This window comes from Mirounga leonina, unplaced genomic scaffold (genome assembly GCF_011800145.1).
Source record: "Mirounga leonina isolate KUSES-001 unplaced genomic scaffold, KU_Mleo_1.0 Mir_127, whole genome shotgun sequence".
Classification (NCBI taxonomy): Eukaryota; Metazoa; Chordata; class Mammalia; order Carnivora; family Phocidae; genus Mirounga; species Mirounga leonina.
Window position 1 is genome coordinate 21831053 of NW_023270316.1, and position 27956 is coordinate 21859008.

Here is a 27956-nt window from a genome sequence, read left to right on the forward strand (position 1 = left end):
GCAGCCGAAGTCCTCTTTTTAAATCTACTAGAAAATACAAATGCACAATGACAATAATATATGGCTTATAAGTGTAAAGAAATAAAATTCCTCCCCTACTATCCAACCTTGCCCTAATAATCATCGATGTTGGCCTAATTTAAAAACAAAAACAAACAAAACCCTCTCTGAGGCTCTTGGGTGAAAGGAGAATCTTAGTTTTTCTCAGAAGATTAAAATAATGTTATTTTAAAAAGTAAGAAGGAGAGGGTTTTTTTTTGTTTTTGTTTTTGTTTTTGTTTTTGTTTTAAGATTTTATTTATTTATTTGACAGAGAGAGACACAGCGAGAGAGGAAACACAAGCAGGGGGAGTGGGAGAGGGAGAAGCAGGCTTCCCGCGGAGCGGAGAGCCGGACGCGGGGCTCAATCCCAGGACCCCGGGATCACGACCTGAGCCGAAGGCGACGCTTAACAACTGAGCCACCCAGGCTCCCCTAAGTAAGAAGGAGAGTTATTAATTATACAACGGCACAGACATTCGAAAAGAAAAAGAAGGGCTACTCATGATGTTGCTAAGTACATATGAAATGGTGTAGAAGAATTTTTAAAGAAACAGATTTCACATAGCTTTCTTTTCTCTTCTTTTTTAAGATTTTATTTATTTATGTGAGAGAGAGAGAGAGGAGAGAGCACAAGCAGGGGGAGCAGCAGAGGGAGAGGGAGAAGCAGGGTCCCTGCTGAGCAGGGAGCCTGGCGTGGGACTTAATCCCAGGACCAGGGATACTGACCTGAGCTGAAGGCAGAGGCTGAACCACCTGAGCCCTTCACATAGTTTTTTGAAACAATCCAGACAACTTCTAGGTTTCAGCTTGGAGAACAGGGAGCTGGAAAGAGTACTGTGGACACTCTGACAATTCACAAAAAGCTGAACAAATTGAAAACTAGATATTTCTCCTGAAAATATTAGAAAACTGAAATTACAGTATATAGAGTAATCTGAAACCTGGGGAGAGAGGAGGCCAAGATTTTGCTGACCTGTGGCTGAGCTTTCAAGACCAGAGAAGCCATTAAGAAGATGAAACTTTCAAATTTTAAATTGATAAATGTTGGCTAGCAGAGGACTGAGAAGCCACTTAAGATGAGAAGGAGGGGTGCTCTCTTGCCAGGGGCTCACAGGGAAGACCAGAGTCTAAGGAAGCTTTTCTTGTGGTGCTGACTGCCGTAAGGGAAGAGAAGCCACCCGTGAAACTCCACTCCCTCATCTCTACTACCTGCCCCAAGGGAGCCAAACCTTTAATCTACAAAAGTAAGAACCAGGAACACTTTCCCTTGAGAGAACTAATGGAAAACCATTGCAGGTGGTGCAAATGAACTACCCCTGAGAGGGGCAGGTATGCTTTATGTAACTGTGAGTGGGGAGACTTGGTGGCCATTTTCAAATGCAGAGATTTCCAGGTTGTAGGTCACAATGAAGGAGGAAGTTAGAGTATTATAAAATGTGAAATATGATAATGAGTAGGGGTAATCAGATGAAATATGGGAAGGCAGGGATTTGAGTATTTGTATTAGAAGTAAATGGAGCAGAATGATCAAAAACATGGAAGCAGGCAAATACGATTTATTTATTATTTGTTAGAACTTTAATAAGGCCATACTAGAGGGCAGCTGATGGGAAACAGTTAAGGACATTTAGAGCAGCAACAGTGAGAATTCTGGCTACCAGAGTAAATTAGATTAGATTCTCTTTGAATAATGGTCAATGGACTTTCTGGGGAATACGATGGCTGAACAATATGGGGCTGACACTTAGCTCTCCATTAGGAGATTAAAACAAGTGGTGAGATTGAGTCTTTATTATCTCTAAACCTGTTGATAAATGTGATGGTAGTAGGGGATCTCACCATGAAAATGGATATATTCTGGATGCACCTTTCAGTGCCAGAGACAGAGGTGCAGTAAAGAGAAGTACTCAGCTACTAAGGTAGTCTTCTTTGTGGGGCATGGTATGGTGTCTAAAACACATTTATCAAATTGCAAAAGGGGGATGGGCATTACGAAAATGTAAAAGAATAAGTCAGAAGAAAGATTTGTTACATAGGCAGAAAGCTCATCTTTTCCTTCCTTGTTAGACCATTTGGGATGCAAATACTTCAGGTGAAGCAAAGTTCAGAGACAGATGAACAATATTCAGTGACAAGTCTACTGTATTCCTTTCATAGGGATGCCATAATAAAGTTCTACAAACTGGGTGGCTTCACAAAACAGAAATTTAATCTCTCATAGTTCTGGAGCCTAGAAATCTGGAATGAAGTTGTTGGCAGGGACATGCTCCTCCAAAACTTCTTGAGGAGGGTATTTCCTTTCCTCTTCCAGTTTTAGAGGCACTCAGCATTTCATGGTTATGGCACTGTAACTCCAATCTTCTCCTCCATCTTTTCCCTTTGTGCCTGTTTTTCTCTGTGTCTTTTTATGCCAATCTCTCTGTGGAGTCTAAATTTCCCCTTTTTCAGTAGGATACCAGTCATATTGGAATAAGACCCACCATAGTAATGATTTTATTTTAACTCGATTAAATCTATAAAACTCTGTTTCCAAATAAGGCCACGTTCACAGGTACTGAGTGTTAGGACTTGTACATATCTTTTAGGAAGGGATCACAATTCAACCCATACCAACTACAAGCTCCAAAGTAAATTTAAAATGTTTATATTATTAGGAAAGGCAATAATAATAACAAAAAAGGCAAAATGATACTAGTTAATCTTTCTTTAGTCCTTTAAGTGTTCTAACTATTGTCTTAAGCAATCTAGACAAGTATTAATTAAATTACTCTTTCAAGAAATCTTTTGAAGTAGGTATTTTTTGGCTAAAGACCACATATCTGACAGGTGATAAGACCATATTATTAGGGGTAGTAAGTTATTTAGTCGTATGAATATAGGAAAGAAACTCCATAAGTAGACCTTTGGCATCAGCATGATAAGAAATAATTAGAAACTAAGATCAAACAGAGTAGCATCAATGTGACACTTTTTACTTAGAGTGAAGGATTCAGGACACATTTTTTTTTTTTTTTTTTGGGAGAACAACTCCAACATTTATAGTGAGACACTAAAATGAGAATCTAAAGAGAGAAGAAACTCATTCCTCCTAAGATCTTGAATGAGAATTTATAAACTTGAGAATTTAATGTTTCAGAGATCTCACACTTACAAGATTAGCCTGAAGACTATTTGGAAGACTTTTTTTTATTGTTACCTATATCTTTATACCAGCTTGATGTGGCCAGGAAAATTATCACTACAAATCATTTATTTTTTATTCAAAAGGAATGGAAGAAAAACAAAAAGTTGGAAACAACACAGAGAAATTGAATCCATAAGAGTAGACATTTGTTCTTACAAAATTAAACAGACCTTAACCTACCATCCAGCAATCACTTCTTTGTGTTTACCCAAAGTAGTTGAAAACTGATGTTCACACGATAACTTGCACATGGATGTTTATAGGAGCTTTACCCACAGTTATCAAAACTTGGAATCAAGCAAAATGTCCTTCAGAAGGTGAATGGATCAATGATCTGTGGCAATTTGGACACTGGAATATTATTTAGTGCTAAAAAGCAATGTTCTATCAAGCCATGCAAAGACTCAGAGGAACCTTAAATGCATATTGCTAAGTGAAAGAAACTACTTTGGAAAGGATATGTACATTATGATTCCAGTAACATGACATTCTGGGAAAGGCAAGGCTATGGAGACAGTACAAAGATGAATGGTTGCTAAGGGTTGGGGAAGGAAAGGATGTGTATAGACAGAGAACAGAGGATTTTTAGGGCAGTGAAAATACTCTATATGCTACTCTAATGGTGGATACATGTCATTATACATTTGTCCAAACCCATAGAGTGTACAACACCAAAAGTGAACCAATTTTATTTTCCTGGATAAACTGATGAACAGTCTGAATGGAAATTACTTGGTTTGAAAGACAAAATGTACATTAAAAACAAACAAATAAGCAAAAGAAACTAATAGTTTGATTCAATTTAGCTATAGGCTATGTTTAAAACAACAGAATTTGAAAACTGCTTCTTTGATAAGTTAACTTGTCAAATCAATTCCTCATGTGACACAAAATGAATTTATTTATGTTATATGTACATTTATTTTTGTTTTGTACTGTAAATTATGGTAAATTATTGAAGGCCAAGAGGCAAACCAACCTATTCCTTTGTACCCATGCCTAATTCACTTGCAGTAGAACTAAAGAGAAGGTCAGACATGCTTTAAATTCACCATGACCCTTTCACTCTTGTGCTGTCCATGGTCCTAGGAGACAGCCTATTAATCTTGGGAGTTATAAAAGAATAGAAACATGTTTGGTTATTCAGAGAACCCACCTTTGGTGGAACCCTACAAAGTAATATAACCTCATATGGCTGAGGGTCCTTTTGATTAGTAATTCATTAAATATCATACTTTGAAGTAGACCCTCTTTTGTTGTCATTCTTAGAACCCTTACTTTTCAGAGCATTTTTCAGAATGTTCTCTTATTTTCCTAATTGCAGCTGAAATAACATTTTCAAGCATCAACATTTGTGTTGTTCCTTACACATTACACTATATTCTTCCAGGAATTAAATTTTATTCCTGAACATAAAAAAAAAAAAAAAGAGAAAGCAATTTTATCTTTTTTTTCTCTCCCACATGTATCTTTACTCAAGAAATGAATTTCAATATATTTCTGTGGAAGCATGGGTTTTAATTATTTTCTCGGGGACTGACAATTCCAATTTCCCAGATGATAAGTTAAATGTGTAATGCTCGATTATATATCACATTTCATTATATGCAACTGGATAATACCCATGTGAAAGTTATTCCCTGGAAACAGACCACTAAAGTACCATTCAGTACACTGTTGATTTAGGACACAAAACTGTACTTCAGTATCCAGAAATAGTTAACAAAACATTGAAAATTATGTAATTTACTTTCTTGAAATATTTTAATAATGCCAAATTCTTTATAGTTTGCAAAGCAATTGTAAAAGTATCATTTTGTACTCATAGTAAACCCAAGAGATAACTATTGCTGTCTCCATTTTCCAAATGAAGATATTACAGCTTGAAAGGATTTTCTGTTCCTAAAGTATCTGTGGTTGTTAAATGGCAGGGCTGGAAGTTTTACACAGACCTTCTGACAGTAAGTCTTGGCTGGTTCCTATCATACAGCTTCCTCTAGTTCTAGATATATGAGGATATTTAAATCCTCTTCTGAGAGAAAGAAATATTCTCAATATAAAATATTAAGCTACCAGCTTTTAGTGCATCATTTGAGGAATACAAGCCACAATACTTTGAAGTGCCCCAAATTCATGTTTTTAAATAGGATAGTGATTGAATGAAAATAAAATACATGTGCTCATAAATAGAGTATAAATTATATTTTTCTTTGTCTAGGGCCTCTGAAAAAATATGATTGTTGGTTAGCAGAACAAGTATTTCTCTAGCAGTGCAAGCAGACGTTTTCTTCCTGGTGACATGTGAGAGTGGGTGGTGAGTATTTCAGATCAGAACATTGAGTTCTTGTGAACAAAAAATGTATAATGGCTGGATTTACTTTTTTTTCCCCTTAGATTGGCCATCATACAGCCTTTTAGAGTTAAATGCCAGCCCCTCTTCAAAAAACAAAACAAAAAAGCAATATTAGATAATTTGACTACAGATAACCTTTGTAACAGTTTATTTCTTTATGCTTTATTTTCTCTGGAGAATAATTCCAAAATGTTTAATGAAACAATTATTAAATTATAACTTAAATATAAATAAATTAATTATCAGATAATTAATTAATTAAAATAAATTAAATTATACTTTCTCCTTTCTGAGGATAAGATAAAATTAAATTAGAGTTGGTTATCATTAAATGCATTTATCACAGCATCAGGAAATATTTCTTCTCTTAGATTCTACTGAGAAGAAAGCACATGTAAGAGTATGGAAAAGGTCATCTCTAAAGTCAGGAACAGCTGCACATTCTCAACCAAAACGAGATTCAATATAAAAGTTAAAAAAATTAGTTCAAATTTTTTTTTAATTTGCATGAGTAACAGGAACAAGAATTCACTTTGAGACTGCATGATTTTTAAGCAGACAAAACATATATATATATTTTTTCAACATAGGTCTTCATATTTCAGAGATATTACATTAATATTTCAATCCAAGTTTGTAGAATTCTGAGTTAGTATCTTCTTGTCAGAAAATGTGGATAGTCTGTTTTTATCCTTGCTTACTACATGTTAGGTATGTAAATATGCATAGGTAATTCACATTTCCTGTGTCATTTTCCCCTTCTGAAAAAATAGGAAAAATAAACCTACATTATGGAGTTAATTTGAGGATTAAATGATAATACTAAATAGCTTTTCAGCCATTTCTGATAATTTTGTTGGTACTCCAAACTGAGAAGATAAGTGCTAATGGAAGAACATTTTTTTTTTAAACAAAAAGGTGCTAGAAGAAATACATATTCAGTATTTGCTAAAAGGTGTTTAAAATCCAGGCCTGCCATCCTGACCCCCTCACACTCCTCTAAGTGTATGTAGAGAAGACTAAAGATCCAATGGATTGAGAGAGGAGGATGTCTTAAACTTGAAAAAGATTGTCAGTCTTTGGCTTTTTACCTCCCTTTGCTTTGTATGAGGGTGGAGATTTTTCCTTATTTCAAGACTAGCTCAGGGAGTTTCAAGAGAATTGATGAGGTCCAAAGATGCAGCAGTATCCAAGGACACAACCCTGCCCTCTCCGGGCCAGCCAGAGGCTTTCTTAGCCAAAAAGTTTTGGCTTGTCTAGGTTGCTGAGGAAGATAAGTGTGCTGAGAGGGGTTTTGTGAGCATATGGTCTGTTCCTCTGGAGAATTTGATCAAGGCAAATGCACATTTGTGTCTTCTTTTGTCTGGAAAAGTCTCAAGGGATTAGACTGGTTTGGCTGGATTCCACCTGTGGGGCAGAGCAGAGGGACCTGTTGCATTTGGGAGGCTATGCTACGTTTCTGTGCTCTGGAGAAGAAACAAAATCTGTGTATTCAGTGGTTAACTTGGAAGGCTAACATCTTTGCAAGGAAATGGTAGCGTGAGAGGTCTTCTTGACAGAAGTTGCATCCAAAAGCCACAATGTACTCCATGAAAGAATACAAATAATAATTTGAGTACATTTGCCATGCAGAAGACACCAATGTTGGATTACAAAAACACCAGTCCAACTCCCCCCTCTCCCTCCAGTGTCTCATCTCCTTCTCCATTCTCTAGCCGGGGGAAGCCAGAGGCAGCCCAGTCAAGTGGGGAAAAGCAGTGACAGGAAGTTATAGCACCCCATTTCACTGAGGCCCTGCCAGGCCAGACTTGAACCAAAGAAGGGGACATGCTTATATTGGATAATATGTCATAATTTTGACACTAATCTTAGCTAGGCTTTTTTTCAATGTTTTAAAATGGATTTTCTTTTGTCTTTTTTTCTTTTTTTTTTTTTTGAAAATAGGTTTTCTAATACATGAAATTAATCAGGAATGATTATGCATCTAAATATACTATCCAGGGGGCAAGAAGGCAATATATGACAGACTAATATCTGACAGAGGATGAGAAGGGAAAAAAATTGTTATACACTGCACACCACTGAGTCCAGCTTCGTAGTAATATGAGTTCTGTCTTATCAATGATATTTTCTTTTTTTTTTTAAAGATTTTATTTATTTATTTGACAGAGACAGAGACAGCGAGAGCAGGAACACAAGCAGTGGGAGCGGGAGAGGGAGAAGCAGGCTTCCCCCCGAGAAGGGAGCCTAATGTGGGACTCGATCCCAGGACCCTGGGATCATGACCTGAGCCGAAGGCAGACGCTTAACGACTGAGCCACCCAGGCGCTCATCAATGATATTTTCAAAATAATACTCAGATCTGTCCTTCTAGCCTTATCCTTATTGATATCACCTTAGTTCAAACCACCGTCTGTCTCACCTGAACAATGGCACCAGCCTCCTCTTTGTGCTCCCACTCCTATGGTTTCACCTCCCCTATTCATTCTCTGCAGAAGAGGAAACATGGTTTTCTCAGAACATAACGTAGGTTATGTTTACCTTCCTTGCTTAAACATTTCAATGGCTATATTGCTTTATCACAAAATCTAAACTCCCTCCCTTGTCCTACAAAATCTGGCTTCTGCCTATTTCTCCATCTTCTTTTGGAGCTCATGGCTCTTCTGTGCCTGGTGCCTGCAGGACCTGCCCCTTCCCCCCATCCCTTCTGACACTTACACCAACTCACCACATCTCTCCAAAGAACTCCTTGACCTTCCTCTTAAACAAAGTGTCCTATGCATCTTTCCATCTCCACAAATTATTTTCTCCTTTATAGCATTGATTTATAACTCACTACAATACTAACTAAAATAGCACTCATATGTTCAATGTTTTAGTGTTCATTTCTTCTCTCCAAAACATTGTGTCCCCACATCTCAACAAGGTCTGCACTGGTGGGTGTCTGAATATTCACGAAATGAATTATTATGTTATTATTGTTGCTACTGTTGTGTTATTATCAACTCAAAGAAGAAGCAAAATGTACAGAGTAAGAAGAAAAGTAGGAGAAAGAAAATAATAAGAATCAGACATTAATAAAAGACAAATGTTACATTTTGTGGGGAGGGGACTACAGAGATAATAAACAATACCAAAAGTTGATTCTTTAGAAGAGTGAAAATACAGCATGTTCTATCAAGGCAAACTAGAAAAAAAAGAAAAAGCACATAGAAGGAAAATTAGTTTTAGAAAATAGAATAATTAGATTAGTAGAAGCTGTTTAAAACTTTTAAGACAATGAAAACATTAACGACAATGTATTTGAAAAGGAGCAATATGAATATTTTAGAAAATATATTCTCAACTAACATAAATGAAATATGTAACTGTAATTGAAAATATGAATCAGTGGCCAAAAAATCCTTCCTACAAAAAGTTTTAGGAAAGAAAATGATGGCCAATAGTTTTGGAGATGTTTTAACAAGCCTTTGAAGAAACACACAATCCTCACCATACAAAAGCTGTTCAGAGAATAGAAAAAGAGGAAGGACTTCCGAGCACATTTTATTAGACCCGTATAACCTCAATTATAAAACTGGACAAGAATAGTACAAGAAAACAAAATTGCAGAGCAAACTCATTTATGAACATTGATGCAGACAGCATGACTACACTCTTACCAAATTGAAACCTGCAATGTATGTATATAAAATATATCACATTTAAATTTGTTTTGTTCCAGCAATAGAAAAGAGCTTAGTATCAGAAAGTGTAACGGTGTGTTTATACATTTTAACAAATAATAAATTAATCTCAGCTGTTGCATTGAAATATTTTATAAAAATTCAGCACCTGTTCATGAATAAAAATAAAAACAGAAACAAAGCACGTAGCTAATTATAAGTCGAAGGTTTCTTCACCTGATGAAAGGATATTTGTTAAAACCTGTATCAAACATTATCTTTATTGATGTAACTTTAAAGATATTATAAAGGCCTATAGTAGTCCTCAACTCAAACTCAGTGATCTATGCTAACACTTTGTGATGTCTCTGGTGATAAAGTAGAAGTGCTCAGAGTTCACAAAGCTCATTCACAAAACGGGCTGGTCGGCCACATAGCATTTATTGAATATGCAGTGTTTCTGCGATAACCTTAATGTTTCTAGGATAGCCTCTCCATAAATGTAGTGTAGTGCATATTGTGAGAGAGGGAACATGCACGCAGTTTGAAATTAATTGGAACGGGAATGCGTGGGGAAATAGCTAGACATCTTTTGTTGCATTCAATTCAGCCCAAAAAAATGAATCTAATTCCTGAAGGCTATTACTTCCCCAACATGAATGCTGCTTCTATTTCATCTCTACAGGCACCCCTCGTTTTATAGCCCTTCGCAGATGCTGCATTTTTTCAAGTGGAAGGTTCGTGGCCACCCAGCATCAAGCAAGTCTATGGGCACGAGTTTTCCAACAGCGTTTGCTCACTTGGTGTCATTGTGTCACATTTTAGTAATTTTCATAATATTTCATACGTTTTCATTGTTATTATATTTGTTCTGGTGATCTGTGATCAGTGATTAGGACTGGCTGAAAGTTTGGATAATGGCTAGCATTTTTTAGCAATACAGTATTTTTGAATTAATGTGTGTACATTTTTTTAAAGACATAATGTTTTGCACATTTCATAGACTACAGTGTAGTGTAAACATAGCTTTTGTGTGCACTGGGAAACCAAAAAATTCATTTGACTTGTTTTATTGCAATATTTGCTTTATTTGCAGCTGTCTGGAAAGGTATGGCTCTATGTCAGATAGTAATTGTTCAGGTTCAATGAGTTAATATTTGATGTTACTTTTTAATTTCCTTCAGCTGAAGGATTTACTTCACTCCATAACAGGGAGTTCCTCTAATTACTATTTAATACTCCTTCAAATTATTGTTTAAAAAAGTGTACACCCAAGCTAATGACTGCCTAGGCATTTGCAGATTTATGTTTGCACTTATGTAAAATTTCATGGAATTTCCATGGCAGTTAAAACTTTCTGATTAAAAAAAAAAACTTTCTGATTTATAAATATTTGAATAGCTGCTAATACTCCTGATATAAACAGATCTCACCTGGGAGGAACATGGTAAAATGATGGACTAAGTACACTACCAGGGCATAAGAATTTTGTGAAAAAAATCAAACCTCCTTTTACATGAAGGACCATATTATAATTATGTTAAAGTGCACTTAATTAGTTAGCAAAATATTGACTTTGATATCAAAAATATTAAAAGGGGGACAATGCCTTATTTAAATAGGAATGCTGACTAAAAATTTAGAAGAAACAATAGAAATAGAAAAATCACTATTTAATAATCATTAGAGTAGTAACTGACTCAGGCAAAAACCATTAGTTAAGGTGAAATCACTAGATTATAAATGTTGGGATATTCAAAGAGTCTGAAATTATTACATTACAGATTAATAATGACAAAAGGAACAAAAGCTTAAATTTTGCAATGGAAATATTTGGCACATACTATTTTAACCAATCAAACTTAATATTACCAATACGGGACCTTAGAGAATTACTAATGTTAACTATTTATGCTTTTCCCTGCTTTTTTGAGATAAAACTGACATATAATATTGTATTAGTCCAACGTGTATGAACATAGTGATCTGGCAGATGTATATAATGATTACCACTAATAAGTTTAGGTAACATCCATCACCTCACATAGTTATTTCTCTTCTTCTTAAGAGAAGTTTTAAGATCTAATCTTTTCGCAACTTCTAAATATATAATACAATATTAACTGTAGTCACCATACTGTACATTACTTAGCCAGCACTTATTTATCTTATAACTGCAAATTTTTACCTTTTGAACACCTTCCCTCATTTCCCCCAACGCCCGCCCACCATGCCTGTCAACCATTTGTATGTCTTCTTTGGAAAAATATCTATATAGTTTCTCTGCCTATTAGCTATTTATTCTACTTAAGTATTATATTTTTATTGCAGTAAAGAATGATGACTTTTTCTCTATATATGATTGATTTTCATGGATTTGTAACAAAACTAATGCAAAGCATAAAAAATTTCAAAGGGTTTTTTTTTTTTTTTTGAGTCAATGGAATATTTTTTTCTTCAACAATATCCATAGGCTCTTTTTTTTTAAGATTTTATTTATTTATTTGAGAGAGAGAATGAGATAGAGAGAGCATGAGATGGGGGAGGGTCAGAGGGAGAAGCAGACTCCCTGCTGAGCAAGGAGCCCGATGTGGGACTCGATCCCGGGACTCCAGGATCATGACCTGAGCCGAAGGCAGTCGCTTAACCAACTGAGCCACCCAGGCGCCCTATCCGTAGGTTCTTAAAAAGAATATCCAGCAAGAACGTCCAGCAAATAAACACTTTTTTTTCTTCTTACGTAATTATTTGTTTTATCTCCTGGTAAAGAAAGATTGCAAATTATAATATCATGTACTATTACTAATTTTTTAGACTTTGGTGGGGAAAGATAATTATTCTTAGATCAACTATGTAACATATACATAAATAGACATTGACAATATGTCTGGTTTCCTAATGAAAATCTCTGAACTTTTCATACCAAAAGACACTTTGTGGGCTTGACTTCTCAGTCCTGCGGAGTTCATGTGGCTCTAAACTAACATTACTATAATTAAAATTTAATTAAGAAATTTAAAAAATTTTAAACTAACTTCCAGAAGACACAATGTCAGAAAAACTCCCTTTATATTTAAAAACTTATAATCTAGTACCTTGGCTAAGACAAAATCCCCAAATATACACACAAGATCAGAGTTAACGAAAATGTTGATTTCCCTCCTCCAGCTCCGCTGACCCAGAGTATCTGCTTTTATTAGAGTATCTAAATCTTTGTATGGGAAAATGGTGCTTGAGCTCAGATTTTGGTTTGACCCAGAGTGACAGAAGCGGTAAATTTGAAAATCCCAACTTACTGTAACCAATTGGTGGGTTAAAGAAAAGAAAAAAAAAAAAAATTAGGACAACTCTGCCGAGTGACATAGCGTGAAAACATCAATAAATAGAGAGGAGAACTTTGACATTTTTCTGATAATAAATTTATATCATATCCCCATAGTAGGAACTTTGGACAGAGAGGAAAATATTTCTCTCATTGTGATTTTATATGTCAGTGCATCTGAGACTATTTGTGCTCTAATGTTTGTGTATATGGTTATTGGATCTAATTGTTAGCTAATCTCAAAAAATGTCAGGAAGTACTTGAGCTATCATGCAGACAGATAAATCTTTAAAGAGATGGGACTTAGATTGCCCTCCTAAAATGCCCTGTGCATCTTGAAGTGCGAAGTCCAGCCTAGGGCTATTAGATATCATACTATGTTTTTCTCAAGTGTATATTTCAGATCTGCTGAAATGTGCTAATGAGGGCAAGGGGTTAGAGCCTGGGTTAAAATGGGTAAGGGTTACATTTCTTCTTAAAGAATCAAGATTAATAGTTGCATGTTTGAAAAACAATGCACTCGGCTGGGAAGGAGGGGATTCCTGTCAATGGTGGACTGAATTAATGAGAGTAGTTGCATTAAAAAACATACAAATTCTAGTTAATGTTTTAAGCATATGTAATTAATCGAAAGAAGAAAGAAATTAATTCCAAGTTACAAGTAAAAAGAGGATGAATTAGAACTGTGAGTGGGAATTAAGGCTAAACATTTCAGTGGGTACCAAAAGGTGATATGCACATAAATTCCAGTAAGAAAACTGGCCATACTATAGACCCTCACATTCAGCACATCTCACAGAGAGATGACACTGAGCATCTTGCATTAGATCATCAATGAAGCAATGCTGGCTTATCTTGGAAATGAGACTATAAATTTTTACCACAGTGTCTCAGATATGAAATAATGAAGCAGGGTGCTTATAAGTCACGAATGAATTGTACAAACTCCAGATCAAAAAATAATTTCCAAAAGTGGTTAGAATTGAGGCTAACCATATGGATTACAAAGTATAAATAATTTTTTTAAGATTTTATTTATTTGACAGAGACAGAGATAGTGAGAGCAGGAACACAAGCAGCGGGAGTGGGAGAGGGAGAAGCAGGCTTCCTGCTGAGCAGGGAGCCCGACGTGGGGCTCGATCCCAGGACCCTGGGATCATGACCTGAGCCGAAGGCAGACGCCTAACGAACGACTGAGCCACCCAGGCGCCCATAAATAAAATATTTTATAGGAAGTCTTCATTCCAGGGCTCTCAGATACATTAGAAAACAATGATACACAATAAATAATTTACACAGAGCTAGACATAATAGGGAACATGAAAGGGATTTTAAAATAAACATGTTTAAAGTGTTTAAAGTGAAAAATGGACTAGAAACTGTGAAAAGAAAGGAGATCATACAAAAAGAGCAGAAATACCAAAAGCTCCGTAAAATGAAAAAAAAAAAATTCTGTAAACAAAAATGTAGTCATTGAATTAAAAAAGCTAACAAATAGACAAAATCAAACTTAGGTGATGACTCATCCACCTAAGAGAGAATAAATAAATTGGACATAAGATATGGAACCCAAGGGAAAGAAAGCAAGTCTTGAAACTGGGACTTGACAGCACAAGCAACTGTATTTAATGTTTTAGTCTGTGTGCATTTTTATGATCTATGAAAGCACCTTAGAACAATTCTAATTTTTTCTCTCTTTCGATTTAATTTTCCTGAATTATGCAACCACTGCAAAATTTGTACAGATGACAGACTTGTACATGGCTATTGTGCACACCAAGATTGTAGGGTCATACAGGAAAGTGAACGGACCACCTCGAAGTCTCCCCTGGTGTCTTCTCAGAGGTGCTTGTATCACTTTGGGAGCGCTCGGAAAGCATTTGCTCTGAGCGGATTTGCTCATTATAGAGTTAGAAACGGAGCAGAAGCATGATTTGCAAAGTAGCACGTGCCTGGAAAGACGTCAAACAAATCCTAGTATTCCACGGTACATTTTAGGAGAGGATGACCTTTGAAGAGGAGAGTAGAGCCAAGGACTTTGGTTCATGTCCGAGTCCCAAAAGAAGATATAGAGCTGTATGGAAGCTTGAAGGATGGAATCTTCATACGACACTGAATTTCTATGGACATTTTATTTTTTTAAAGATTGTATTTACTTAGGGGCGCCTGGGTGGCTCAGTTGTTAAGCGTCTGTGTTTGGCTCAGGTCATGATCTCAGGGTCCTGGGATCGAGTCCCGCATCGGGCTCCCTCCTCGGCGGGAAGCCTGCTTCTCCCTCTCCCACTTCCTCTGCTTGTGTCCCCTCTCTCGCTGTGTCTCTCTCTGTCAAATAAATAAATACAACCTTTTTATTTAAAGATTGTATTTATTTATTTGACAGAAAGAAAGCAGCACAAGCAGGGGGAGCAGCAGAGGGAGAGGGAGAAGCAGGCTCTCTGCTGAGCAGGGAGCCCAATGTGGGGCTCGATCCCAGGACCTTGGGATCATGACCTGAGCTGAAGGCAGACACTTAACCAACTGAGCCACCCAGGTGCCCCATGAGCATTTGACATAAACATGGCATAGTGTGTCAATGTGTTGACAAAAAAAATTGCAAAACAAAGATATGCAAAATGAAGAAGGAGATACCATGAGGAATGACACCGTCTGGACTAGGAAGAATAGACAGTGTCCTTTAGTTGATTCTGGAGGAAAAGTGGAAAATTAAACTTGGAAAGTGAGGATCTTATGTAGAGACATCTTGCAGACAATCCAAAATAGGGAGTGGAGATTTAAAGAGAAATCTAGGAAGTAGAGATAAAAATTAAAGATTGACTATACAACATGGAATAAGAAAAATACAACCAAAGAGATCTAGAGCTTGCAAAAGTGAAGGCAAAAACTGTGGAAAAGAAAGGAAGAGTTAAAGAGCTGAATCTCTGACGAATTAAAAAAGAACAGATGCTCAAGATGTGAGGGTTATTGTCCAGTGCAGAGGTGTTAAAGAAAGAGGAATGAAAGAGTAGGAAATGAGTTAGGGAAAGAGGATTTGGGCAAAAGGATATTTTTGCTTTTAATCATTAGGTGACCATTATTGACCTTTGCAGAGTACTTTTTTGCAGTGACAATGGCATTTCAGTTTTTAAAAGTTAAAATGATATGCCAGTTATTATCCCCAAATACACTCCCTGAGTCTTCCTGGGCATATGGTTGTACCTAGCTGTTGGCAAGACTAGAAACTGTAGTTCCTTTATTTATGTTTACTGTATTTGGAGACTTCTTGCCATTGCCTAAACTTTAATCAAAATAAAACAGAAGTTAAAGTCCCAAGTGGGTTGCTGCTATAACAGAAACCTCAAATATGTGGCATTGGATCAGTGGTTAGGAAATATGGACCCATGAAGATTGGAAAGGTCATGACCCTTGTTATGCCATCATCATTGGTAACCTGTTGTCTTTGATAACTTGTAAAGCAGAACACATGCCTGTCGAGCCTCTGTTCCCCAACCTCTGGGGAAATGGTTGTAAAGAGCCATAATGTGAATGTATATTGCCTGAATCTTGCTGCTATATGCAAATTATTATAATTGAGAAAACACCTCAGGCAAGATTTGACTTACTTTCAAAACAAGAAGAAAGGGAAAGTCCAGAAATACCAGGCTTTTCAGGGTTGGAAAATCTCATTTCTTATTCCTCAAACATAGGAAAATAAAAATGTTATTCAGAACATTTATCAAGGCCTCTGTTTATGATTCCTCAGCCAAGAAAAGTTACCTAAACTCAGGGTGATTGTAAGAAAATGAGTGTTGCCCTTACCCCAGCCTATTGTATCAAGAAGTCTTCAAGTTATCTTCATTCAAACAAGTTAGGGAGAAAAGGTCCCACAAAATAAAATCTTTTTTTTTTTTTTTTAAGATTTTATTTATTTAGTTGACAGAGAGAGAGATAGCGAGAGCAGGAACACAAGCAGGGGGAGTGGGAGAGGGAGAAGCAGGCTTCCCTCTGAGCAGGGAGCCCGATGCGGGACTCGATACCAGGACCCTGGGATCATGACCTGAGCCGAAGGCAGACGCCTAATGACTGAGCCACCCAGGCGCCCACACAAAATAAAATCTTAAGACAGGCTTGGAACAATATTCATAAACAAACACTGGTATTTGTTCCTCAAATACTGTACTAGGGGGAAGGAAATAAATCAGAAGCCCATTAACTTTTGAGAGAAAAATTACAAAGAAATTACAAGTCCAGCCTACAATAATCTGATTGTCTATCTCTAAAAGAGTTTTCAGCCTCCTAGAATTGCAACTGCAGGAAGGAGTTTGTGAAACTGCATCTCCAAGGAGAATATAAACTTTCTTTAGATCTGGCCACAGGAGATTATGGACACAATGAAGAACCTCCCAGAAATCAGAGTCAAGTGCCAAGGAAGACTGAAAACAAGGTGGTTTTTCCCACAGATCAGGAAGAATCCAACCAATGAACTCCTGCAACATTCAGCAAAACCAGCCTTTATTGCTTCTGCCCAGGATTTCAGCATTGCCATGGACTGATGGACTTGTTTTTCATTCTCTTTTCTTGGTGGAATTGTTTTTGTTTTGTTTTGTTTTGTTTTTCAGTAGCATTTGTTTGTTCCTATCCCACCATCATATATGATTCTCACTATCAGTTTTGGACCCAGGCAAGAAGGAGTGCTGCCTTGGGCTCCATGCATTGGCAGGTATGGCTCCTTCATTCTTCAGCCTTGCTCCAATCATCAAGGTGAGAATTCTATAGGCCAAGTAACAACGATGCTCAGCTGGAGCCCATCTTCTACTTCTAGGCTGTTTCAGATACCTGGGCCCAGAATACCCTGTCCAAACAGTCCCATATTGGCCTCCAGGTTTTTCGCAGACTTTACCCACATCCTCTTCCCAAGAGTTGCCCGCTCCACAGTTGGCCTTAGTGTAAGCCCAAGGACTGGCTAATGGGCAGCTCTTCAGGGGAGCTTTGAATGTACCCTGGACTTGCAGGCTGAGTGTCACATAGTTGACCATAAAAGAGGGATGTGAAGAGAAGGAAGGACCAAAAGGTTTAGGAGGTGGGGGCATTTATCTCTGTGTTACCATGCTCAGAGATGGACAAACGGGTCTGGGAATTGTGCATTTCTTAAAGTACATGGATGAAAGTAATTTAATAATCCATTTGCTTGATTTATAATTTTTCAATATTTTGGTACATGCTATGTAAGCCTCCATTTGTATTTATGCTACTGTCCCCAGAAATGTTGGGGCATATGCAATTGTGTGTATGGAAGTTGAGGATGGGTATAGAGGGCAGATCGTTTTTCTGTTAGTTTGTAAGTTGCCAGGTGGTAGAATACAGAGCAGCTCGTAATGGATAGCAATGTCTATTAGCCACATATTAGAGGCTTTGAGCTAAATGTGGCCACTGGGTAGGACCTTTGGTTTTGTCCTTCAGCTAGAGAGTGAGTTCAATTTGTTGGAAGAAATGTGCTCAGGTGGCCACAGGAAGGACTCTGGCAGTCTGTAGGCTGTCCCCCCAAATCCATCCCCTTCTTTCTGGGCACAAGGCTGCACAGCTGTAAACTACTTTTCTCATCTTCATACAGCTGACTTTGCTTTGGTTTCCAGTTCTCATCAGTAAAGTATGAACAGAAGTGAGAGGTATTTAAAAGATCTTACCCTGTTCCTCCTTTTTTTTCCTGCCTAGGGACTGCAATGTTGATGTGGCAGAAGTGCATCATCAACCATCCTGAGGAAGGCAACATCTATGAGAATGGTGGAGTAGTGCCTGGGAAGAAAATGATGCCATAGGAAAAAAATCACAGAGCAAAGCCTCACTTGCCTAGGCTCTTTGGACTTTTAAATTGTTCCATGTGCATTAGCTAAACTTCAGTTAACCTAAGGCATTGTTTTTTGTTTGTTTTCCAGCAGTTTAGTCTTTATCCTAATAAAACTGCTTGGGAAAATATGGACTGATTGCCATTTTTTATTGCTATTCTTTTAAAGTGAATGCGTAAACAGAATTGTAATGGTAAAAAAAAAATCTGCTCATTTTTTTTTTAATTAGACTGAATAAGAGATGGATGGATTGCATGGAAATAAGTAACTTATAACATTGTTTTTTGTCACATAATTTCTCACATGCTTAAGAAGTATGATATTAATCACAATTCTAAGAAGAGGCAGGTTTACATTATCCTATGAAGTTTTATCATGCATATCTCATCCATCAGAAAAATATCATATACATATAACAATGTATAGAGCATAGAGTATAGAAATATAGATAGTATAAACTACAGAGTAAATCAATTATATATAAAGAATATACAAAGTACACAGCATATAGAGTAGATAGAATAATACTATATACTACTCTCCATGTGTTCATAAATAGATTTCTGCATATACTGCTTTCCATGCATTCACAGAAAGTATTTGTTTTCTGAAACTAAAAGATGATTGAATTTTCACAAGTCACAAAATAATACAACTTTCAAGGTGTTCTAAAATTAGGTGGAAAATAGTTACTTATAAGAAAACATCCAGAAATGCATCATTAACTCTCTGAATGTGTAAATAAATCTGACATTTGCTAGAAGCTAATGAGATACATGCTTGCTGTCTAACTTGTCAAGCCTTCTTTTTTGGAAATCTTAAAAAGAGAAGCCTTCTAAACCTGAGTCATTAAGATGAGACTAAGTCAAAACATACCAAAAATCAGAATCATATTTCTGTCCTCTAAGAATATTTCATAAGGAAAAGCAAGGACTCCACTGTTGGCTAGATTTGATTTCGAAGCCTCATCCTGTGAGTTACTGGTTGCCATCTTAAGCAATTTACTCCATTTCCTGGAGCCCTATGCACGGTAAATCTTAGGAGTCAGAACCAACTACAATTGTACTTGCCCTTTCATTTTTTCCCTGCATTTTCTCATTTATTTTGACTGCTATCTTCCTTCAGAATGCAAAATCCAGTGTCCCAATTATCAGCTTAGATTTAGATCACTTATGTCCTAATGTCTGATAAAGCAGTTTGGTCTATACTCCACGCAACCAAAGTGGATGGTTTCTGGATTCACCTCCATCTCAGATCTGTTCCTTTAAGGAAATACTCTTGAATTTTGGTATGTGTGCAGAAAATCATGCTGTTTGCACTACTTTGATCCAGAAGGTTGGGTAGAAGGGAAGAATATGTATAAAGCACGGTAATGGAAGAACATGAAATGTTATTGTCATTAATGCGTCCAAAGGAATATTAGCAGAAAAATAATTCAACAATGACATCATAAAATTGCTGTTCACAAACACTGGTTGCTTTTTTTTATCTCAAAGAACAGTCTTTGGTTTTTTTGATCATCTCCATTATGTATTTGTTTTCTATTCCAGCTATTTTCAGTAATTTACTTACAGTTTCCTTCGTTAGGTATAGTTTATCTTTTTCTTGCTATTTAAATCAGATTTCAATTTCATGAATATATTAGCCTATTTGTTTTTCAAATGAAATCACTTAAGTGCAATATATTGTCCTTTTTTATAGAGCCTTTTAAAAGTATAAACATCTAAGTTCCATTTGGGCTGCATCCCATAATCTACATCGGTGGTATTTGCATTATTATTCAGTATTAAGTAATCTTGCATTTTCATTAATATGAAAATGTTACATATTAGGATTTATTTCTCCCATAATATTTTTCATCTCCATGTTATTTTATTGTTTTCTTTTCTGTATGCAGATTACATGTTCATTACATGTCTTTCTTAGCATCATGGAAATTATATCTTCTATTTCTACCTTTTAAGTGGCTATTATTGAAATTATCAAATCCATTTCACTAAAAGTTTAAGTGAATAAATTTCTCCACCTTCTTTTCTAACAATTTGATGTCTTCATAATAGTGTATCTAAGAATTTCCCTCTCCAGTCTCTTACTAACAGATATTGTTTTCCACTCTTCTGATTTTAATCTTCTAGTTATCACTAATGGGAACATTCCAGTTTTATTGTATCAACATGTGTTTAGATTTACCCACGCACTTACAGATTGTTTTTGGTCACAGACCACACATTTTCCATCCTTTTTGTGGGACAATTTTCTTTTTTTGTGAATTACATATAAAAATATATTAGAAAGAATTAATGGATGGCACAGTCACTATGTTTTTGTATATGTGTGTGTGTGTGTGTGTGTGTGTGTATATATATAAATATATTTGGAAAATTCTCTTATTTTAGTTTCACCCTGGAGTGAGAATAAAGATAATTAACTCATGTTGTGTCCAATCTAGATTGAATTCTGTGCCTATAATACTTTAAATTTGCATAAAGCTAATTGGGCATCATAAATTTATATACCTCCTTACATCCAATTTTAATATAATTTGCAAACTGAAACTACTTTTAACCAGTTTTTAAAAAAGAGCTGTGCATTTTCACGGTAGCTTATTTCATGGCTCTTGTGCTGTAGAGAATTGTTCGATGAACTGACAAAGTGTGGGGGACAGTGAATACATGGTTTGCAGTGATTGTTGTAGGATTTATATTTAAACACTTGTCAATGGCAATGGAGGGTATTTAGCATTAAGAATGCAGATGAAAGAGATTTGAGGGAGGTATAAAGGAAACAATGTAGGTTTCTTACATTATAGACTTAGACTTAGTATCAGCTTCTGTTTTGCTACTTAACTCAGTTTTAGAAGTTGCAGGAGTAATTAGCCTGCTACAGAAGTTGTGAATGATCAGCTACATTGATTTTAACCTATTAATAATTTAAGAATAAAGATACATGCTTTAAAAAATGTGTCTGAGGAAATATAAGAAGGGTTCCATCCGAGTATGGCATTATCAAGTCCTAGATTATTCATTCAGCATTCAGGAGCTATTTCATATGAGTGTTTGGGGTCAACTGACATTACCTAATAGAGGCAAAATGTCTATTGCTTTGTTTACAGATGAGACGGCACTTTCACTTTTGTTCCTTTTTTTAAACAATCCTCCAAATAATGGACTTATTTCAATATTTTTTATTTTATTTTATTATGTTATGTTAGTCATCATACAATACATCATTAGTTTTTGATGTAGTGATGAAATCTTTAAAACTTAACCCACAATTTTCGCAATGTTGAACTGCTGTTTTGGTGATCATAATAATTTTCCTTGACATTACTTAATTGCTCAATATAGATTTCTATTAGTGAATTTATTCTCAAACTTTACTTCCAGCCACCACCGGATATACTAGGAGGCAATTTAAAGGCTTAAAATCCAATTTTGACTTTAACTCTCTGAGAGTCAATTCATTCATTACTAATAATAAAATGACTAATTTATAAAGCTAAATTACTTCAGTGAATGTATATGAAGGGTTGGGCATGCAATAAGTCAATAAAGAAGTCCCCCATTATTTGCAGCAGATATATTCCATGACCCCCAGTAGACGCCCGAATACTGTATATACTATGATTTTTTCCTACGTACACCTAGCTATGATAAGTTTAATTTACAGATTAAGCTCAGTAAAATATTGGCCTTCTGATAATTCATCAGAAGGAGGATTATCTGCTTCTGGATTGCAGTTGCCTGCAGGTGACTGAAACTGTGGAAAGCAAAACCATGAATAAGAAGGGAGTACTGTACATTACATTTGTTCACATTCCCCTACCTTTGTACTCCTGACTTTATATTTATTATTTTACTTGTAGGCCTAAATTCTTGGGATGCCAGCAAACCTCTAAGATGTCTTGTGGCAGGTGGGTTTCTGCTTGGGATAATATTTGGAAAAGAGGGGTGCCTGGCTGGCTTACTTGTGACTCTTGATCTTGGGGTTGTGAGTTTGAGCCCCACGTTGGGGGTAGAGTTTATTTTTAAAAAATATTAACCACTTGTTAAAAGCTCAAAAAAGATTTGATTATTTAATCAAACCACAAATGTTGACCCTCTTTTGGTAAAAGGCTCACTGATCTCAGGGAGCATTCAACACAGTGAAGACAGGGGATGGATGCTCCACACATTATGCATTCCAGAGTAATAAAATATGGTAAGGGCCCAGGCAGGCCTAATCACTAGGCTCTAAGAAAATTGTGGGTGCTTCCAGGAAGTCTCTTCAGATAGAGTAAATTACAGGAAATCATTATACTAAATAGTATACTTGCTTCTGTGGCTGGAAATTGATAAGGGAGATTCAGCAGTTCTGTTGTACAGCTTTTTCTATTCCTTATTTGTTCCAAGAAATGAGCATATAATTTGGTGTTGTAGCAAGCATATTTTTCTTCATGATCCTTTGTTGCGTGATAGCTTCTTATGCCAACAAACAAATAAACAAACAAACAAATGAAACAAATAACACACAAAAACCCCAACCTTGCTATTCTTTGGTCAAGAAACTGAGTATGAGTGAATGGGGAGAAATTTTTGAATCTTCCATTTTCTGTTCCCTGTCCCCAGGCTTGGACAAAGTAATTAGAACAATTTTACTCTGAGGCTCCCTCTTAGAGCAAGGCTTAAGATTATTGAGAGAAATACAATCTTGTTAGAGAATGGAAAAAAAAAAAATCATACTTCGAATCTAAAGTGTGAATCAATAATAACAGGAAGGTATCTGGGGAGAGGAGAGGAGCAGAAACTGTGAGCCACTGACAAGGGAAAGGACACGACAAGAAGAGTCTGGAGCCCTAGGTGGCAATTTTATGCAATAAGAAATTGTTCCAGGGGCGCCTGGGTGGCTCAGTCATTAAGCGTCTGCCTTCGGTTCAGGTCATGATCCCAGGGTCCTGGTATCGAGCCCCACATCGGGCTCCCTGCTCGGCGGGAAGCCTGCTTCTCCCTCTCCCACTCCACCTGCTTGTGTTCCCTCTCTCGCTGCGTCTCTCTCTGTCAAGTAAATAAAAATAAAATCTTAAAAAAAAAAAAAATGTGCTGGCCCTTGATTCAAAGTCTAGGGGAAAATAACCAAACCTCCTAAAATGTGCTTTAAGGCTCATATATTCCAGGAATAGTATATAAAAAGAGGCTGCAAGATAAAACTTCACAATTCTAGTTTTGCAGTGTACATGAGAAAACTGGACATCGTGCGGCTTTCGCCTCTTTGCCATCTTCATCTTTCCTCCTCTTCCTCCGTGTCTGTTTTCTTCTATTGTTCCTTCTCCCTTTTCTTCTTCTTCAGTGACACTCACAACCCCAGGCTCTGGACGGACCCTGTGCCGAACACACTGAGCTGAACGTACTTAGTGACTCTGACCATACTTGAAGTGTCTCATCTGACACTTTTTCTGAGAAAAAAAAAATGAGGTTAATCAACTCTCTTAGATAAACAGTAGTTAACAATCAGATCAATGAGAACCAAATTCTATGCTTGGCAGGCTCATAAAGTGTTAAATACACAAAAAGGAGGATTTTAATCTGGTGTGAGAGATGCATCCAAATGTTTTATTTTTACATTTGAAAATGCTTTGCTGCTTCAGGTAATTTAGTAAAATCCAAATGGAAATTCTTTCAAGAAAAATAAGTACAACTTCTTTTTTCAGGTGCCAATCTTCTGTTGAACGATAAGCAAAATGGAAGGCATCTGTTTTAAAACTGTTGGCATAGGAAAATAATCCTTTCTCTTAAAAAAAAAATCAGACTTTATTCACCTACAAGTAGGAGTCCATTTTTAGCATATTATAATAAAATAGAACTTCAAGAATAAATTAGGTTATTGATTTGCCCAACAAAAGAAAAATTCTCCATTTAAAGCTTATGCCATTCAGGTGGAATGTATACTGACTTTCAATAGATGATACAGTGAGATAACATGACATTTCCGATCATCAGATCACACACAAGAATCGTGAGATCTTACACAATAGGATGCCTTAATTATAATTGCAAGACAGGAGTAGTCTTGAGGCACCAGAGGCAGCAATAGTATGTGTAGACTATAAGCCTAGTTTCCCATTTTCATACTTACCTCATTAGGAAATACTGAGTTCCAGATACAATATATCAGTTTTCTAGGGGATATATGCCATTGTTGATTACATAGTCAGTAACTATTTTTCATAAGGAGGCATATTCAGCTTATATGTCAATAGCTTCTGGGACATATTCCCGGGAGCTATGCCCCATCCCCATCTATGGATTACAGGTTTGCGTCATTCCTTAGCAATCGTAGACAAACCGGGCACATTCTTTTAGTAAACACCATCAATGCATTTGTTAAATTTATCTGTCATTAGCGTATTTTCAAAGAGATTTGACCAGAATGAATTGTAGATCTCTGGGTAATTCTTTTCTTCCCAATACACTCTCTGATTTCTGTCAATATACCCTTGACACGTATGTCTCAGTTGTCTTTTTATAATTTGTCTTAAAACAGCTTCTGCAGTAGTTCATTCAAAAGAATAAGCCTCTCGACATCTGGATTTGAAGCATATAATGGGCATCAGTAATGGTGATAGCAGCTCTATTCTTTCTGAGGACTTTCAACAGTTTATTTAAAGCTCAATTTCTTTGTTTTTATTTTTCGTCATCCAAAGTTGTTTGAACGTTTGTAAGACTGTACTAGATTATGTAACCATTTCTACAGTCACTTTTAATTTTTTGTGGCCGATAATCCTCTATAGGTATTATATTCAATATAGGCTTCAAATGAGCTTCCAGAAGTATTCTTTCATCCTATGAGTCATTGTCTACATAAGTTTGATTTTCATTTAGTTCTAGCAATGAACTTATAACCCTTTTGTTATAATATATACATATTGCAGAATGATGAAAAGTATTATTTCATACATCAAACTTCCATTAAAATTAAAATATCATTCTTATTTCTTCCTAGCAGAAATGACCTTGACCACTAACTACATATTCTCAGTGACTGGGTGGAACTGGGATGCCACTGATGAGTAATTCGACATTGTAACAGTTTGTGAATATACCCATATTCCAGATGTCTAGAACATGCTTTTATAGATGGTGACTTCACGTGATATAATATCACTACTCATCAACTTCTTTTATAATAACATGGAGTTATTCCTTTCTCTGCCCAATTCCAACCAGCTGCTCCATAGAGGAGTCAAACTCCCTTCTCAGTCTGTGTTGCCAGTGCCGCTTGAGAATAAAGGTAAAGACCACACCGTCCAGAGATGTCCTGCACTAAGGCGGTAGTGTTCCCGTAAATGACCACTTGCTTCTACTTCTTAGCAGTTCTAATCTTTAAAAGCATTTTGTTCCACACTATTTAGAATATCAATAGTCCTTCCTGGGTGAAGGTTTAAGCGCACTTCTGGCACTATTGATGGGTACGATGTTCCATTAGAGTAATCGCATTAATTTATTTACTCATAGCCTACAGACGAGAACTTAATGGTAGCCGGAGTCAGACACCTGTAGTTAAGATCATAGAGGATGGTGGTGGGAGTGAGGCTGTTTCTTTTTGTTAAATTATCCGGTGGAATTTTTAGTTGTAAATATCTCTGAAGAGTTCGAAATTTTACTCTACTTGCAACAAACACACTTGCCATAATTTCATGGATTCTGGTAAAAGATAAGAGACTTCTTGGTCAGAGATAAAGGAAAGATTATTGTTCACAGCAAAGGCAAGAGCCTGAGTACCAGGAGTTTTGCATTTATTCCTTGAACTCCAGTTCCTACAGGTGATGGAAAGACAGCCAGATGACACATATCCTTGTAGAGAGGTTTGTTGTAGAGAAGAGGAATTCGCAATATTTTCTTATGAATGTAATGATCCATAACCTTTGCTCCAAAGGGTTACATTATCTCCATCTCCAAGGCTATAAGCAAATGTCTCCCTGGTTACTGAGGGAGATGCTATCTTCCAAGACAGTTCAGTGAATGTTCTTGAATAGGTTTTGCAGAACAGAAGTCAGCTGGTACCTTACTTGTAAAACACGCAGACATGAGTAAGGTCTATGGAGAATTTTCTCTCCCAAACTTCACATTTATTGCTATACTGTCTTGGCTTCTGGAGAATTTTTCGTTCTGTCTGCTGCTCTAATTTATATGGCAGAGATGGAACAAAATCCATTCAGTTTGTCTATAAAGTACTTAAGTCTACTACCAAAAGGTCTCCCAAAAGCATAAGGTCAACCTGCATTTTTGACTTCAATCATGCATTCCAGGGTCTCAGACCAAACTACCTGAACAAAACCCCTTTTAGATCATATGGGTTTACCTTAGAAAGCCAGATGCCTTTCTCCCTGTTTCTGTGTTGACCTTTCCGTGGGCAGAAAGACATTAATCCATGTATAGCAAGATGTGTTAACAACGGACAGATTCTGTCTTGGCTGATAGGAGGTCTAAGACCATTCTTTCATCTTTAACAACTTTATAAACTAAACTGAGTATGAGCTAAATGTTTCCCAGGGCCAAAGTTGTGTCATTTATCATTTATTTAAAGTCAGAAGTAAAAGTCTACTTGGGTGACTTCTGTTGTAAAGATAGGGTGCACATTAGTAAATCAGTAATCTCTATAGGAAACTCTGCCAATTAACCAAGTGTAGCCTTTATAAATATCTTTGTAATCATCTGTAGGCTATATAATCTATTCATGGTGTTTCTTTAAATAACTGAATCTCTCCTATGATCATACCTAAAGAATAAGTCATCAAGTTTCTGGGAAGGAGGGAAGTTAATACTTGGCTTCTACATGAGAGGTACAATCCAGGGTCACTCATAGTACCCCTGGAAAGAAACTGTCATTTAAAATTGCTGGAGCTCCCCAAAAGGAACCTATGTAAGTTTGGGTCACAGCTCATGACTGTCACCAACTTAGCCTTCTAGCTAGCTGAAGTTAGAACAGATTCCAATCTTTGTTTATTGTGAGTCTGCCTAAAGGCTGTCAGTCCAACTTATTCTGTTTATTCACTCTACCGGTAGGCCCCATTCCATCCGATTTCCAAAAAATCAATGTGATTTTCAATACAGACACTCTCGTTAGTTAAATAAACAGCTTTTTGCCTTAAATAACAATGAAACATAAGGTTCAGACCATATAGTAATGGGGGTAGGGAGGTTTGTGGTTGGCCCTATATTTGGTCCCATGGACAATAAAGCAATTTGCTTGTGTATGTTTTGATCCCTTTTACCAACTTTGCCTTATTAGAGGTTTTTTGACTCTACTACTTCTACTTTACAAGGAAACATTTTTGACATTCTTTCTCCCTAATTTAATACGTCTCTAACATCACACAAAACATGATTAGTATTCCCGGCCTTAGAATTACCTGATGCCTTTGCTCAGTGAGAGCAATTTTGACCATGGCTAGTAACAAACTACCCAGGTTTTTCAAATGGACTATAATTAGCTATATCATGCAGCTTATAGTAAAAAACTATCAAGTTAACATACTGGTGAGAAGACTGTTAAAAATAGTTTGTGGGAATAAAAATATTTAATATAACCATTT